Below are 17662 nucleotides of genomic sequence, written 5' to 3' on the forward strand. Positions count from 1 at the left end.
TTTACCAATTTCTGAAAGCTAAACTGAAATTGACTTTTTTTTCCCTTGGTAGGCAGGGGTGGGGAGAGAGAGAGACAGAGAGAGAGAGAAAGAACAGAGTTCCCATCCATTGGTTTACTCCCCCAAATGCCTACAACCGCCTGAGCAGGTCAGGCCAAATCCAGAAGCCAGAAGCTCCACCCAGGTCTTCCACATGAGTGGCAGGAACCCAACTGCTTGAGCCTTTGCCTTCCAGGGTCTGCATTAGCAGGAAGCTGGAGTCAGGAGCCAGACCCAGGAATCAAAGCTAAGAACTTTGATATAGGACGTAGGCATCCTAACCTGTGTCTTCACTGCTAGGTCAAATGCCTGCCTTGGACCATTCTCCGCAGATGTTTCCTTGACCAATGGCCTCTCGCACAAGGATCCCCTGCCCAGCAAGTGCCCGATGCTGTGCCCATCTTGGAAATCAGGCTGAGGTGGAACCAAGAGGTAGGATTCCCACAGAAATCCCCCTAGACTAGCTTGTTAATTTCTGTCCTACAGGAACTGAGTAGAAATACAACAGATGAGACTAAGGAAATGATACATCAAGTCTTCCTTCTGTTGTGAAACAAGGAAGAGTATATCAAAGATGCCCCCTTCCCTGCCACCTGAAGTGGCCCTCATGAAACAGGGATTGCTGCGGGGAGAGGACTTCCAGCCCCGCCTCTGGGGTCCAAGCGTCTCCTCTCCGCGTCTTGCTGGGCTCGTACTTGCCTTCCTCACCCCAGCCAGACTCTGTCCTGCAGCACTCAGAGATCCTGCTACAGGCAGGGCGGGCCTTCCCTGAGCTCACCCCTCCCCACCCCCTCTCCATCCGCCCACACACTCACATTTCTCCCCCATCATGGCACACGTCCTCAATCTTACAACAAGGGGAATTATTTTATACTTAGTGTATTGGGCCTTTTCTTATTTCATCTACATTAATCTCTTGTTTTTATGTTCACTTTACAGATGAGAAAATTTAAATGCAAAGGCACACAGACTTAAGGCCTGAACTCCATTGGGGGGTGATGTATGGATACTGATATAGGTATAGATATGTAGGATTTTCCCATATTTTCCATGTCTTGCTTTTTAAAAATATTTATGTATTATTTGAAAGAGTTACAGAGAGAGAGGGAGAGAGGAAGGAAGGGAGGGAGGTCTTCATCCCCTGCTTCACTCCCCAAATGGCTGCAATCACCAGAGCTGGGCTGATCCGAAGCCAGGAGCTTCTTACTGGTCTCCCACATGGGTACAGGTGCCCAAGCACTTGAGGCATCTCCTACTAATTTCTCAAGCCATAAGCAGAGAGCTGGATTGGAAGAAGAGCAGCCAGGACTTTAACCAGTATCCATATGGGATGCTGGCACTGTAGGCAGTGGCTTTACCCGCTATGCTACAGTGCCCCCCCCCGTCTTGCATTTAAAATTCAAAATCTTGGGGGCTAACATTGTGGCACAAGAAGTTAAACTGCCCCTTTACCCCTTGCAGTGCCAGCATCCTGTCAGATTGCTGCTTTGAGTCGCAGCTACTCCACTTCCAATCCAGATTCCTGCAAACGCACCTGGGAAGGCAGCAATAGATGAAACCAGCATATCAAAGAGATACCTGAACTCCCATGCTTATTGCAACACTACTCACAATAGTCAAGATGTAGAGTGTCCCAAGGTGTCCATAAATGGATGAGTGGATAAAGAAAATGTGGTATATTCACAAAATGAGTCTAAACAAATATTAAAATATTGAAATCATATAATGTATTTTTCCTGAACACAATGGAATAAAATAAAAATCAACAACAAAAGAAATTATAGAAATTCTACAAAAACACAGAGCATTAACAACATGCTCCCAAATGAACAATTATTGAAGAAAAGTCAGAAGAGAAAATTTTAAATCCTTGATGTTAGTTAAATGGAAGCACAAAGTAACAAAACTTACAGGTTACAGCAGAAGCAGTTCTAAGAGAGAAGTTTATAGGAATACATGATTACATATAAAAGAAATATATAAAGTAAACATCTTAACAGTGCATTTTGAGGACCTAGAAAAACAAGAACTAACCAAATCCAAAGTAGTAGAAGGAAAAAATATAGTGAAGATCAGCAGATATCAATGATATATAAACTTTAAAAAAATAAGTGAAGAAGTTTTTTAATAAAAGATAAAATCAATAAGCTTTTAGCTAATCTAAGAAAAAAGGAAACTCAAACAAGTAAAATCAGAAATAAAAAAGGAGCTATTAAAACTGATAACTACAAAATTTCAAAGGATCATTAGGGACCAATATGAACAGCTATAGGCCAACAAAGTGGAAAGCCTACAAAAAAAATGAATGAATTTCTGGACACATATAACTTACAAAACTGAACCATGAAGACATAGAACATCTGGACAGATAAGTAATGAATAAATGAGATTGAATCAGCAATAACAAAAATCTTACAACATAGAAAAGCCCAGGACCAGATGACCTCACTGCTGAATTTAACCAAATTTTAAGCAACAGTTTACACCAGTTCTTCTCAATTTATTTCAAAACATTGAAAGGGAATTATTATTCCAAACTAATTCTATGAGGCCAGCATTACTTTGAATCTAAAATCAGACAAGGATAAAACAAAAAGACATTAAACAATAAACCAATATCCTTAATGAACATAGGTGAGAAAATCCTCAGTAAAATGCTAGTAAATTCAATCCAACAGCACATCACAAAGATCATGCACCCTGAACAAGAGGATTTATCCTAAGGATGGCATGTGATTCAACATATTCAAATCACAAAGTATAATACATCATACCAACAGAATGAAAGATCAAAGTCATATAGTAATCTCAATAGACACGGAAAATGATTTGGTAAAATCTAACATCCATTCATGATAAGAACCTTGAACATGTTGGGTGCAAGAGGGAACATACTTAGTAAAGGCTATATGTGACATCCCCATAACCAACATAATATCAAATGGGACAAAACTGAGACAATTTTCTCTAAAATATGGAACATCACAAGGATGTCTGCTCTCACCACTCTTTTGTTTTAAAGACTGGTTGACTGATTCAAATGGCAGAGTTACAGAGAGAAAGAGAATATTCCATCTGCTGATTCATTGGCCAGATGGCCACAATGGCCAGTACTGGGCCAGGCCACAGCCAGGATCCAGGAGCTTCATCCAGGTCTCCCACATGGGTGGCAGGGGCCGAAGTACTTGGACCATCTGCTGCTTTCCCAGGCTTTAGCAGGCAGCTTGATCAGAAGTGGAGCCACCAAGACTTGAACCAGTGCTTAGAGAATCATTGATTCTTCAGTGTCAGTGAAGTACATTTCATGCTTTGTTATCCAGACATGTCATGGAAAATGATGTCACGTGAGAGTTGTGATACAGAATAACCAAAAGCTAGCCCAATATGATGTGAGAATATTAAACAAATTTCATAAATAATAGCTCTCTTCCAATCTCTTTGTTTTTGAAGTCCATTGAATTGAATATTGGAAATAAATTGTTGAACAATTGATCAATTTACGCCATGTCATTTTGTTTCAAATATTTATTTATTTGAAAGGTAGAGTGACAGAGATTGAAGAGGAGACAGAGAAGAAAAAAAGAGGCCTTCCATCCACGGGTTCACTCACCAAATGGCTGGGCCAGGCTGTAACCAGAAGCCAGGAACTCCATCCAGGTCTCCCATATGTGTGACAGAGACCCACGCTCTATGCCAGCATCTGATGCCCCCCAGGGGCATTAGCAGGAAGCTGGATTAGAGGTGGAGGTGGGACTGGATCCCAGGCCCTCCAGTACGGAATGTAGGTGTCCCAAGCTGCAGGACCACCATGCTACAATGCTTGCCCCACATCTCATGTTCTTTGATATATTATTTGACTGAATATTAATCATTTACTCCATATGCAAATGTTTTCTCCACTCAGCCAGCAATTTCCTATAAAATTTCACAAGCCAGTGGGCCTTCCCATTTTGACTAGGACCAGTCTTAAGCAGTCAAGTGGTTTGACCTATGTGTGTTTGAGATTCTGGCTGGTGATCAAGATTATATTTGCTACAAAGATCAAGAAATTTGAGAGTTGGGGCTGGTACTGTGGCAAAGTGGGTAAAGCTGCTGCCTGCAGTGCTGGCATCCCATACGGGCACTGGTTCACATCCTGGCTGCTTCACTTTTGATCCGGCTCTCTCCTATGGCCTCAGAAAGCAGTAGAATATGGCCCAAGTCCTTAGGCCCCGGTACTTGGAAGCGCCAGGCTCCTGGCTTCAGATGGGCCCAGCTCTAGCCATTGCAGCTCTTTGGGGAGTGAACCAGCAAATGGAAGATTTCTCTGCCTCTGCCTCTCTTCTCTGTAACTCTGTCTTTTGAATAAATAAAATTAAAAAAAAATTTTGGAGTGAAATTCAAAACTTCCCTGAATGTCCAGGATATGACTTCTGTGTCCTGGATAAGACCTGACAGGCCAGCATTGAACTGTGCCCATCAGCCCCTGTGGGGAGGGATCCTGGTCAGCCTCTTCACCTCACTTCTGTGCATGCCCTGTCTTCAAAATGAATCTAACCTAATTATGCAAGAACACAGCCTAATGGGAAATATCACTAGATTTATGCATTTATTGGTAGAGTAAGTTAATTGGAAATTTAATCTAATATATGTTTAAGTGGAAACAATAAGAATGGGAATCTTTATTTCTACATACACCAGGAATTGTATCCTAGCCAAACTAATCTATGTGGAGATCTCTGGTACTGCACATGAAAACAGAAACATATTAAGTAAAATTCAATTAGGAAAATAACTTAATATTCCTGCTCATGTGCTGCTTAATTTTAATTGACTGCACACCTGTTGCAATTATGTGGTAGAATTATAGGATATGACATGGACTCTCTGTATCTGTTTTCCTTTGCCCCCAAGAGCCTGTCTGACAATATGAGTATGAGTATGGATTTCTGACAAAGCAAATAGGTTTCTTCTCTCAGCAAATGGCATTTTGTAATTTAAATTCATTATCAGAAATCACATTAAATGGATAAAAAATGATCTTCCTGTGTAGAAACAGCTGCATTTCTACCCTTAAAACATGTTGGACCTCTACCATGGAACAGTGTCCTAACCTTGGAATGCAGAAGAACATCAGCAGTCCCACAGGGCAGGCACATGGCCTGGCAATTAGGACCCCCGCTGGTTAGGACACCTAAGTCCTACATCAGAGTCCTTGGACTGAATTCTAAGTTTTTGGCTCCTGATCCAGCTTCCCACTAACGCAGCCCTGGGAGGCAGTGTTGATGGCTCAGGTAGTTAGGTCCCTGCCACGCCATGCAAGACGTGATTTGAGTTTCTGGCTCCTAGCATTGGCCCCAGCCCAGCTCCGCCCATTGTGGGTGGGTATTTCGGACATGAAAAAGCAGATGGGAATTCGATCTCTCTCTCTCTCTCTCTAAGTAAATACATATATTTTTAAAATATACTAAAGCACATCCTTCTATATAACAAATTATAACATTTTCCCAATTTATGTGCAAATAATTTGGCATTAAAACCAGTAAATCAGAAATCAGAAGAAATCCTTCTTCCACTACATGGGAAGCAACCCTCAGCCTGCCCTTCTTCTCATGCTGTTAGTTTGTATGAGCACCAAAATCCTAGAGACTATTTGGTACTATAATTTAAAAAATAGTTGATTTTCTGGGCTACCAGAATTATCTTTCATTTTTTTAATTTTTAAAATTTTTTATACTTTTAAAATTTAAATTTTACTAGCTTTTTTTTTAAGATTTATTTGTATGAAAGTCAGAGTTACACAGAGAGAGAAGGAGAGGCAGAGAGGTCCTCCATCCGCTGGTTCACTTCCCAGTTGGCTGCAACTGCCGGAGCTGTGCCTACCCAAAGTCAGGAGCTTCTTCCAGGTCTCTCACATGGGTGCCGGGGCCCAAGCGCTTGGGCCATCCTCTGCTGTTTTCCCAGGAACATTAGCAGGGAGCTGGATCAGAAGTGGAACAGCCGAGACTCGAACCAGTGCCCATATGAGATGACAGCACTGCAGGTGGTGGCTTTAACCCACTATGGTACAGTGCTGGCCCCCCAAAATAGACCAAATGGCTAAACAGCCAGAGCTGGGTCAGGCCCAAACCAGGAACCTGGACCTCCCTCTGCATGTGTACCCCTCTTCCTTGGATGTACAAGATCCCAAGTACTTGGGGGGCCATCTTCCACTGCCTTTCCAGGAGCAACAGCAGGAAGCTGGATCAGAAGAGCAGCATCCAGGATTTGAATGTAACGAGAAAAGCATGGAAGCGGCTCACAGTGGTGCAGGGTCAGCCGGGTGGCAGTGTGGCGGGCACCGAGAGACCCCCAGATTTTATCAGTTTTTAACAGATTTGATGTGATTTGTAGATACAGTTCTAAGAACATAATGATATTTTCCCCTCCCTTGCTCTCTTCCTCCCACCTTCTTTCCTTCTCCCTTTCTTATTTTGTTCTTGTTTTTGAGATAATACAATTTTTTGACAGACAGAGTGGATAGTGAGAGAGAGAGAGACAGAGAGAAAGGTCTTCCTTTTGCCGTTGGTTCACCAGCCAATGGCCGCCACGGCCAGCGCACCGCACTAATCCGAAGGCAGAAGCCAGGTGCTTATCCTGGTCTCCCATGGGGTGCAGGGCCCAAGCACTTGGGCCATCCTCCACTGCCTTCCCAGGCCACAGCAGAGAGCTGGCCTGGAAGAGAGGCAACTGGGAAAGAATCTGGCACCCCGACCGGGACTAGAACCCGGTGTGCTGGCGCCGCTAGGTGGAGGATTAGCCTATTGAGCCGTGGCGCCGGCCGAGATAATATATTTTAAAGTTACATTGCAGTAAGGCTTAATACTTTACTGAAGAAAAACTTTAGCCTATATAAAGCAAGAAATACCCTAGTTTATTGGGAATATAGACGATGGCTATATGTATTATTGTATAATTGAATGGAAAAATGACCATTTCACCTGTATACAGTAAGTTTCAAAGTAATCACAGATCATTAAGCTGTAGTAGTATAACATTCTAAACCAGTGGTTCAGTAAAAGTGTAAAACAAAGCTTTACAAAACTATATTTGCAGCAGTACTGATACACACAGATGTTTCTTTCTTCTTTGTTTGCTTTTTAAATGTTAGCTCCCACATGTAAGGGAGAAAATGTGGTATTTGTCGTCTGGATCATTCAATATGATGGCCTCCAATGGCCTCCTTTTTGCTGCAAATGGCAGAATTACATTCTCTTTTATAACAATACTCTGTTATATATATATTATATATATGTTATATATAATATATATATATATGCCACATTTTCTTTGTCCATTCATCTGATGATGGACACCTTGGTTGGTTCCAAATTTTGGCTATTGTGAACAGTGTTGCTATAAACATGGTAGTGCAGATATCTCTTTGATACATGGTGTTCAAGTATTTTGAGTATATACCCAGTAATGGGATTGCTGGATCATATGGTGAAAGATTTCTAGTTTTTTGAAGAAATCTCCACACTGTTTTGCAAAGTGGCTACACTAATTATCATTCCCACCAACATAGCATAAGTGTTCTCCTTTCTCCATATCCTCGCCAGCATTTGTTACTCTCTGTGTTTTTTTTTTATTTTAGCCATTTTGACAGGGGTGAGGTGATATCTCATTGTGGTTTTGATTTGCATTTCCCTGATGGCTAGTGATGCTGAGAATTTTTTCATATATTTGTTGGATATTTGTATTTCTTCTTTTGAGAATTGTCATTTGCCCATTTCTCACTGGACTGGTTGGTTTTTTGTTGAGTTTTTTGAGTTGCTGATATATTCAGGATATTAAGCCTTTGTCAGATAGGTGGTTTGCAAATATTTTTCCCAATCTGCTGGATGTCTCTTTGTACTATGGATGGTTTCCTTGCTGTGCGGAAGCTTCTGAGTTTGATCCAGCCACATTTGTTTAGTTTTGCTTTTGTTGCCTGTGTCCCCCACACTAATGTCTTGGAGGGTTTCCCCTACATTTTGTTGCAGCAATTTCATAGTCTCAGGTATTAAATTTAAGTCTTTGATCGGTCTTGAGTTGACTTTTGAATATAGTAAGAGGTATGTATTTAACCTTATTCTTCTGCATACATATATCCAGTTTGCCAGCATGATTTGTTGAAAGGATTATCCTTATTCCACCATATGGTCTGAGCACTTTCGTCAAAAACACTTGGCTGTATTTATGTGGGTTCATTTCTGGGCTCCATCCTGTACCATTTATCTATGTATCGGTTTTTATGCTGGTACCATGCTGTTCTAGTTAATATAGCTTTGTAGTATACTTTGAAGTCAGGTACTGTGATGCCTCCAGCTTAGTTTTGCTTGCTCAGGATCGCTTTGGTTACTCTGTGTCTTCTGTAATTCCATACGAATTTTAGGATTGTTGTTTCCAACTCTAAAGAACGCCATTGGTATTTTCATAGAGATCGCAGTGAATCTGTAGATCACTTTAGGTAGTACAGACATTTTGATGATACTGATCTTCTGATCCACGAGCAAGGAATATCTTTCCACTTTTTTCGTATCCTTGATTGTTTCTTTCATCAATGTGTGATAATAATTTTCATTGTAGAGATCTTTCACTTCTGTGCTTAAATTTATTCCTAAATATTTGATTTTTTTTTTTGCTGGTGATTATGAATGGGATTTCTTTCTTGATTTCTCTTTCTGTAAGTTCATCATCAACATTTATTAGCTGGAATAATCCCTTTTAAATATTTGCTTATATCAAAGCAGACTCATTATTTCATTTTATTTTAATCGATCAAATGGGTCATCGTTTTCACAGACTGCAACCACGGAAGCCCTTCAGGCAGGCTCTTGCCTCTCTGGATTTTTTACTTTCTCTCTGGTCTCACCTTGCACTTTCCTAGGCTCAGCCTGGAATCAGCCATTTTCTGACAAAACTTGGTTCCTTTGGGCAGTGAATATTGCTCAGAAACCAGATATGAATGGTGGACTATAAAGCATAGTGGATGCTTCACTGAGTTCATAGGAATAAGCACTTTAATCACTCTTTGAAGACATCTAACATGGTGAGAGCAGTCAAAATTGAAACTTGGCATTTCAAAACACGTGGGTTATAAAGTTGCATTCACATAATACTTCCTTAAATATTTCCACTCAACATGAATGAGCCTGCCTTCTGTCTTCAGAATTGCTTGGTTTTCATGCTAATGACTTCGGTTTCTAAATCATTGTTCCAAACTTAGGTGGGAGTAGGAGAACTGAATAAATTGGCCAAAGCAGAATGTGTACATCACAGAAAAATCATATTATGTTGTATATTATCTTCCATGGGCCTTCTTCAGAGTTACACATAACTCATGTCATGTAATTACATTTTATTGTTCTATTCCTATGACTACATAATTGAAAGAAAATGATTTCTGTAGAAACTGTATTTTTCTTCCTTACTTGACTTTTCTATGAGATTAAAAATGCACTTAAAGGCTTCCCGAATCCACTGTCCAAAAAAAAGCAAGAGGCTAAATAGAATCACAGTAAGTTTTTCCAAGCAGTGATTCGAGGCCTCACTGTCTTTCAAAATGTAGCTAGTGTTTCACGTGGTACCATCTTTGGGCACAGTGTCACCAGTTCTGTCGTCAGTGGTTAGTAGTCATGGCTATCAGATGGAAGCTGTAATAGACCTTCTGTTTTACAAGGAGTAAATATTCCCTTAGTCCTAGGCAGAAACGCTGATGGCTTTGGTTGTATCTATAGCCTGAGTGTCTGGATTGCATCCAGTGTTTCAGACACTGCCTCTCCACGGCAGGTTGTGTTCCGCTTTTTCCCTTTTAGTGTCAGGGAAAGCAGTTGGAGCTCCCACATCTTAGGGTCTCAGTTTAGAACTGGGTGTCCAGACCCCGAGGCTGCTCACCCTGACCACAGCCCACAGGATTCAGTGTGCTGGGTAAACATTGCCTCCTTGGTTAAACTAGATGATGTGTATAAAACACTGACACTGTGCCTGTACATGGAACCCCCATTTTACATAATTTCCCTTCCTCTATCTGCTAGCTAGATTCTCATTTGTCAGTGCATCCAAAATTTAGATATTCTCCTCTCTGAACCTGTATCAGATAATCATTTTCTTTTTAAAATTTTTCATTTATTTATTTGAGAGGCAGAGAGCTGAAAACCCCTCCCTTCTGTGGTTCTCCAAGGACTCCAGATGCAGTGGGAGGCTGACCCTTCTGGGGCCAATCCATTTAGAAACCCACTTCCTTGAATTTGGGGCCTTGAGTTCATTTAGGGAACCCCAGGCCTTTGCTTGCCACAGAGCTCAAGATGTTTGAGAAGAAAGTTCCTGTGCAGGTGGGGATGGCTTTCCCTTGAATTGCATTTCAGGAACTCAGTCAATCAGGAACCAAGCTAGAAACACTGCTCCCAGATGAAGGTCCAGTCTGAGCTATCTGGCCTCGAGAAAATAGCACTGGGTATGGGTGTGGCTCCACAAGGCTCAGTTCAGTACACATCCTGCTGTCTGCCTGAAGGTAATTCAAAACTGTAGAGTCTGCACTGTGCCTAGAGGCACAACCCCGTATTTGTCAGTCCATGACCAGGGCCAGAGAACCAGGCCTGGCTCAGGTCTCCTTCTTAAACTCAGCACTGTTTCCTGGCCCAGATCTCAAAGGTAGCAATTGTAGTTTAGGAGTGAGGAGTTGGACTTTTCCAGCATTAATCCCTGAAGTCTCTATGGTCATCCTAGATGCTGGCCATGGGGAGAAAGCTCCTCTCAGCACAGCTGTGTTTTCCTCCCCTATTGATTTTAGACATCCCAACACCTTGATATTTTTCCAATAAATCCTTTAAAGTCCAGCCTCTATCAGCGCTTGGTGTGAGTCCCCAGACACAGTGGAGAACAATTTAACAAATCACTGTGCTGTCCCTGTGCAGGTTTCCTCTTCTGTCCTCGGGCCCAGCATGAAATGAAAAGAACTTCCACCGTTTCCACCTGTCTGGCCTGTCTGATCCTGTACTTAGCATCCCTCAGCTCAATTCCATGTGCCACCATCAGAATCAGGTTATGGGTGCTAATGGTGTCCTCTCTGCATCATTGGAGCAAAGGAGGAGATTGCTGGTGGAGCCCAGGTGGCTGAACAATCAGCCCTCAGGAAGACCAAAAGGAGATGGCTCTTGAAAAGCAAGAAGCAGGCCGGCACCTCGGCTCACTTGGCTAATCCTCCACCTGTGGCACTGGCACCCCAGGTTCTAGACCTGGCTGGAGCGCCGGATTCTGTCCTGGTTGCTCCTCTTCTAGTCCAGCTCTCTGCTGTGGCCCGGGAAAGTAGTGGAGGATGGCCCAAGTGCTTGGGCCCTGCACTCGCGTTGGGAGACCAGGAGGAAGTACCTGGCTCCTGGCTTCGGATCGGCCCAGCGCGCTGGTTGTGGCGGCCATTTTGGGGTGAACCAATGGAAAACGGAGGACCTTTCTCTCTGTCTCTCTGTCTCTCTCTCTCTGTCTAACTCTGTCAAAAGAAAGAAAGAAAGAAAGAAAAAGAAAGAGAGAGAGAGAAAGAAAGAAAGAAAAAGAAAGAAAGAAAGAAAGAAAGAAAAAGAAAGAAAGAAAGAAAGAAAGAAAGAAAGAAAGAAAGAAAGAAAGAAAGAAAGAAAGAAAGAAGCAGTGCACAAGCCCATCATGGTATAGGGTTTAAATATTTCTATCAAGATTCAGTTTCCCAGAGACAGACTCTGACTAGCCTGGTGTGGGTTGTACACCCCCTCCTGCAGGGGAGGGCACACTTTGATGAATGTGCTCATGGTGTTTGCTCTGATGAGGCAAGGTTAGCAAGTCTTCCTAATTAACCTAGGAGTTACCTGGTTTTAGCTCTGAAAACTTCTCAATCCATGGCAAGTGGAAACACTTGCTTATCCTGAGGAGGTCTTTTTCCTCAAAGGGAAACTGAGGGGTTTTTGCCAAACAATGGGAGAATAAAAATTGGGCTGTCGAGCCGGCGCCGTGGCTCAATAGGCTAATCCTCCACCTTGCGGCGCCGGCACACCGGGTTCTAGTCCCGGTTGGGGCGCCGGATTCTGTCCCGGTTGCCCCTCTTCCAGGCCAGCTCTCTGCTATGGCCAGGGAGTGCAGTGGAGGATGGCCCAGGTGCTTGGGCCCTGCACCCCATGGGAGACCAGGAAAAGCACCTGGCTCCTGGCTCCTGCCAGGATCAGCGCGGTGCGCCGGCTGCAGCGGCGGCCATTGGAGGGTGAACCAACGGCAAAGGAAGACCTTTCTCTCTGTCTCTCTCTCTCACTGTCCACTCTGCCTGTCAAAAAAAAAAAAAAAAAAAAAATTGGGCTGTCAAAATCAGTCAACCAATAAATACCTACCACACAGCCCTCTTATGGTTCAGGTGTGGGTACATAATTTTGTCTGTTCCACTGGTGACTGGAAGATAAGGAGGTGTCTACATGTGGATTTGGCTTGTCCAGGAGGAAAGCATCCCCATGGATCATTGACAATCTTCTGCAATTCCTTTGAATTTTATAGACCCTTCTCATTCTCCTGGTAGTAGGCCATTAGTACCATCCTGGAACATGGAGGGTTCCAAACATTTGTCACATAATTAAATGCAATTGCTATGTCTGAATTGAAATTTATATAAGACTAATGTTTAATAGTATATCAATTTTAACTTTAGTAGAATACTTTCTTCCTTGTATTTGAAAGGCAGATAGGGAGGAGGGAGGTAGAAAGAGAGAGATTGAGATTGGGAGAAAACCTATCAACTGGTTCACTCCCTATATCCTAGTTTATTTCCCCACTTTGCAAAGGCTGGCAACAGCCAGGACTGGGCCAGGCCAAGACCAAAAGCTGAGAACTTGATCCAGGGCTCCCACATGGGAGGTAGGACCCAAGTACTTGATTTATTATTACTGCCTCAAGGGGTCTGCGTTAGCAAGAAGCTGAAGTCAGAATCAGAGCCTGGAATTGAACCCAGATACTGCATTGTGGGAGGCAGGCAGCTTAACCACCAGGCTACATGCTGTCTCTTCCTTTCCTATTTCTATATCCTATTTCCTTAGAAAATTTATATGTGAGTATGCATAAACAAAATAGACATGGTGAATACCTGGAAGTGCAGTTTTGCCAAAGCGAAGTCTAATCCAGTCCAATGCATATTGTGTTCATGATGTCGCAGGGTAAATAAATTCTCCCCTGAAAGCTAACATAGACTCCATCTGCTTTAAGCAGGTGGTTTGGGGATAGATGACCTGCAACTTTCTATTTTTGACTTGAGAAGTCACCCACTTTTGCTTTAAGTTTGGACAGTTTTATTTTGGTTGACCTAATCGCGATGTTTCAAAATTATTGCAAAATAGATGCTCATATTTTACAGTAATCATCATATTCTGAATCTGAAATTCATACATATTCCACAATTTCTGGGGATAGGCCAATTTACATTATGTTTTTCATTTTCTTCATTGATGAAATCATAAACCTACATCTTGCCTGATCTAATTTACTTTTGGAATTTTTAAAGAGTAGAATGGTGGGACAAAGGCAAACGTTGGTCATAGGATACAGACTTTCAGTTATAAGATGAATACATTCGGGGATATAATGATCTAGGGTACAACACAGTTACTGTAGTCAACAGTGTTCTGTTGTATGCTTGAAATTCATTTGCTGTTCTTACTCCAAAACAACAAAAAAAGGGAGGTGACTAGGTAAGGTGATGAATATGTTAACTTGATTACATTAAACGATTTTACAATACCTTAGTATATTTTAAGCTTCTCAGGACTGAAGAATATTTCATGGAGATGTAGATTTATAATGGCAAAGACTAGTAACAGACTGCTATGCAAACTGATGGTGTTAGCAAGGAGCCATTACTGTAAGCTACAAGATTAAGGTGGGAACCTAAATCATTGCTTCTGTGTCTGCTGCTTTCAGTTTTCCTGTCTCCAAGGAGAGAACTCGTCTGTACTTCACTGCTGTCTAGTCTCCAGTCTGTACTTGTGGGTGGTAATTGTTCTTGAATTCTACACATCGGCGTCAGGAAGCACATCTCTTTCTTTCAAATGTGTGATGTACTTAATCTGAGGAATCTTCAGTTTCAGCTGATAAATCTGGGCTATCTGCATTGTACATTGTTAAAAGCAAATTCACTGCCTGCTCTCCAAGGCTTTTATTTAATTCCAAGTATCAGCATATTTAATTGGAAAGACATTTTAAAGATAAATCAAGTAGTATAAGGCTTAAGAAAGACTGGCACTGTTAAGGTTTGCCTTTGCATTGCTGCGTGGGTTTTCTGTTTTTTCCCCAAAAGGGCTTAGAACTGCTAGACTACAGATGAATCAGTCCTTCTACCACATGCACTCATTATTTATTATTAACACCTGCCCTGGGGTTGTATAGCCTAATCAAATAGTTCCTTAATGTATATTTTAAGAAAAGGGAGATAGGCCAGATTTTCCCACCTTGATTTATGCAAATAACATTTAAGCTCTCGAAGAAGACAGGCCATGAGATCAAATGTAGAATTGTCTCCTTCCTCGGACAAACTAAAATGTAATAAGTAAAGGTGTCCTGTAACCATTGGATACTAAACCCACTACCTAGTTTTCGTTTTTGTTTTCTTTTAACATAACTAAGGCTGTAAAACCTAAACAGAGTCTTAAATGTTATTTTGCTCAACTCCATCGATTAGAAAATAGAAACATTAGACCCATAGAACTTGAAGTGACTTTCGTAAAATGTCTATTGAGGTCCTTGGCCCATCTCATAAGTGGGTTGTTTGTTTTGATGTTGTGGAGTTTCTTGATCTCTTTGTAGATTCTGGTTATCAACCCTTTATCAGTTGCATAGTTTGCAAATATATTTTCCCATTCTGTCGGTTGTCTCTTCACTTTCCTGACTGACTTTCGTCCTCCAAAATGAATGTATGTTTGTATACTGCATATACACATTTAGATGTGAACATGTGCATGTATATGCCATATATACCACTAAGTTTCTAGTGCATGTATACATGTAGACGTAAATGTGTGAATACATATGCCTCATATACTAAATGGGTGCGAGTGTGTGTGTGTGCTCCTAAATAACACTATTTAGGTAATACATGCTTTTCTGAAGGATAATAGACATTTTAATATTTTGATGAAAAAAGTCATTTCATAAATTTAATTGAATACACACTTTTAAAAAGTGAGTAGAATAGCTTCTCGACCTTTTGGCTAAGATCAAGTGTAGTATCTGTTCTTATCAGTTTAATATCTGATACATCCTCTATCCGAGGACAAAATGTGAGTAGAATTTATCATCAAAGAAATAGTGTCAAGGGGCTGGCATTGCGGTGTAGTGAGTTAAGCCGCAGCCTGCAGTGCTGGCAATGCTGGCATCCCTTATGAGCACTAATTCAAGTCCCTGTGGCTTCACTTCCAATCCAGCTCCCTACTAATGTCCCTCAGAAGGCAGCAGAAATGGCCCAAATCCTTAGGCCCCTGCACCCACAGGGGAGATGCGGATGAAGCTCCTGGCTTCTGGCTTTGGCCTGGCCCAGCCCTGGGTACTGCAACCATTCAACCATTCGGGGGATAAACCAGTGAATGGAAGATCTGTGTGGGTGTGTGTGTGTGTGTGTGTGTCCCACTCTGTAACTCTTTCAAATAAATAAAACTTTGAAAAAAAAAAAAAGAAAAGAAAGTATCAAATCTGTGAGACCGTTACTGCCTAAAACTAGAGTCAATTTTTATGCAAAGTTTAGTGAGTTTATAGACTACAGTTGTGAATATGTTTGCTCTCGACCCAGTTACAAAAACACTGTGACCCGTGTGTTTCCACCTGATTCAGGGAAGAAAGGAAGACGCGGCGGCACTGCAGAGTTAGCGTTTCAGTGGCAGAACTGCACTGCCACCACTTGACTCTCACGTGAAGACTGCAGTGCATCACTGTGGTTCAGGTCTCCGTGCTTACTGCTGCCTTGATCCGGTTGTGAGGCCCTGGCTAGAGGCCAGTCTGTCCCCTTGTTCAGTGGCTGATGAAGTCCACACACCAACGCCTTGCCGCAAGGGGCTTTCACACTCTACAGACACTAAGCGCCAAGCCCAGCTGCCCAGGGTCAGGTGCCTTAGGAGTACGGGCATCCCTGAGCTGCTGAACCCAGTGAACTGTCACACTCATCAGTCCACAGGGGCTCTGAAACACGGCCTGATGCCATATTCAAGTCAGCTCTGGCTTCTGCGTGCTATCCCTCTTTCCCTGGGCTTGGCCCTGCATGCCTGCAAGGCAGCCTGCTCTCGTTTGGAGTTGCAAGTCAGAAGGAGCTCTTCCTTTCTTATACCTGAGAGACCTGGTGTTGTTCCATTTCGTCCACGGAATATACAGTCCGACACAGCATCGTACCATGCTAAGCAATCCTGTTGACTTGTGGAGTTGCAATCCTGCTTCTCCAAGTCAGCATGTTGGGCAGGAGATGTCAACACCCAGTTCCACTTTACCTCCTCACATAGTGCCTTTGGTCCTCTCTCCTCTCCTGAAATTCTAAAGCTCACATAGAAAGGTGAGACCTCTGCGGTAGGATTTTTGCATTGTTTAATTTCTCATTCCTTTTCTTTATTTAGCCCCGCGTGGCAGTGTTTTCTGGCTGACTTCCTTCAGCATGGGGCTCCTTCTGCATGTGTTCTGCACTGTGCGCTCCTGAACGTTCTTCCCCGGAGACTCTACTCAGATTGCTCTTCAAAATGTCTACAGTCACTTCAGTTTTGCACTGGCTACAGTTAAGCTTTGCTTTTATTTTTGTCCAGCTCACTGTAGTATTGTTCAGGTTTTCTATTTTCTTTTTAATTTTTTGACGAATTGTCCTCTCTATTAATGGGATATTTAAATATCCACTTAAATTCAAAATATTGTTGGATTTTCTATATATCCCTGTTTCTTTCAGGTTTAACTTTGTGTTTTGATTCTCTCTCTCTCTCTCTCCTATACACACACACACACACACACACACACACACAATACAGATACACACACATTCATTTTAAGCTAAAATTCCTTTTTTACTTCCAGCAACTTATTTTTTTTAATCTATTTTGTGAATACTATACAGCAGTAAAAAAAAAATGAAATCTGGTCATTTGCAACAAAATGGAGGAATCTGTAAAACATCATGCTGAGTGAAATAAGCCAGTCCCAAAGGAACAAATATCATATGTTCTCCCTGATATGTGACAACTAACTGAGCACCTAAAAGGAAACCTGTAGAAGTGAAATGGACACTATGAGAAACAATGTCTTGATTAGTCCTTGTCCTGTTGAGTAACAACTTACTATTTCATTCCTTTTAGTATTTTTTTTCAATCTACTTAATACTATTGGTTGAACTCTGTAATTAACACACAATTATTCTTAGGTGTTTAAATTTAACTGAAAACTGATCCCTGTTAAATATAGGAGTGGGAATAAAAGAGGAAGGAGATGTACAGTTTGGCACATGCTCACGCAGACTTCCCACTAATGGTAGAGCTAGAAACGTGCCAGGGGATTCCAATTCAATCCCATCAAGGTGGTATGTACCGATGCTATCTCACTAGTCAAAGTGTCAGTTTCAGTTCATAAGTGATCATTGATAGGATTAAGTGTCAAAGGGATC

The 17662-nt window shown here is 41.9% G+C and overlaps 1 pseudogene; it reads left to right on the forward strand.

Annotated features, from left to right (window-relative positions):
* Positions 1 to 15228: 15228 nt before the first annotated feature.
* LOC127492894 (U2 spliceosomal RNA) lies at positions 15229 to 15393 on the forward strand (annotated as a pseudogene).
* Positions 15394 to 17662: the final 2269 nt, after the last annotated feature.

Source organism: Oryctolagus cuniculus, chromosome 14 (assembly GCF_051225735.1).
Source record: "Oryctolagus cuniculus isolate XC-2025 breed Fujian yellow rabbit chromosome 14, ASM5122573v1, whole genome shotgun sequence".
NCBI classification, from domain to species: domain Eukaryota; kingdom Metazoa; phylum Chordata; class Mammalia; order Lagomorpha; family Leporidae; genus Oryctolagus; species Oryctolagus cuniculus.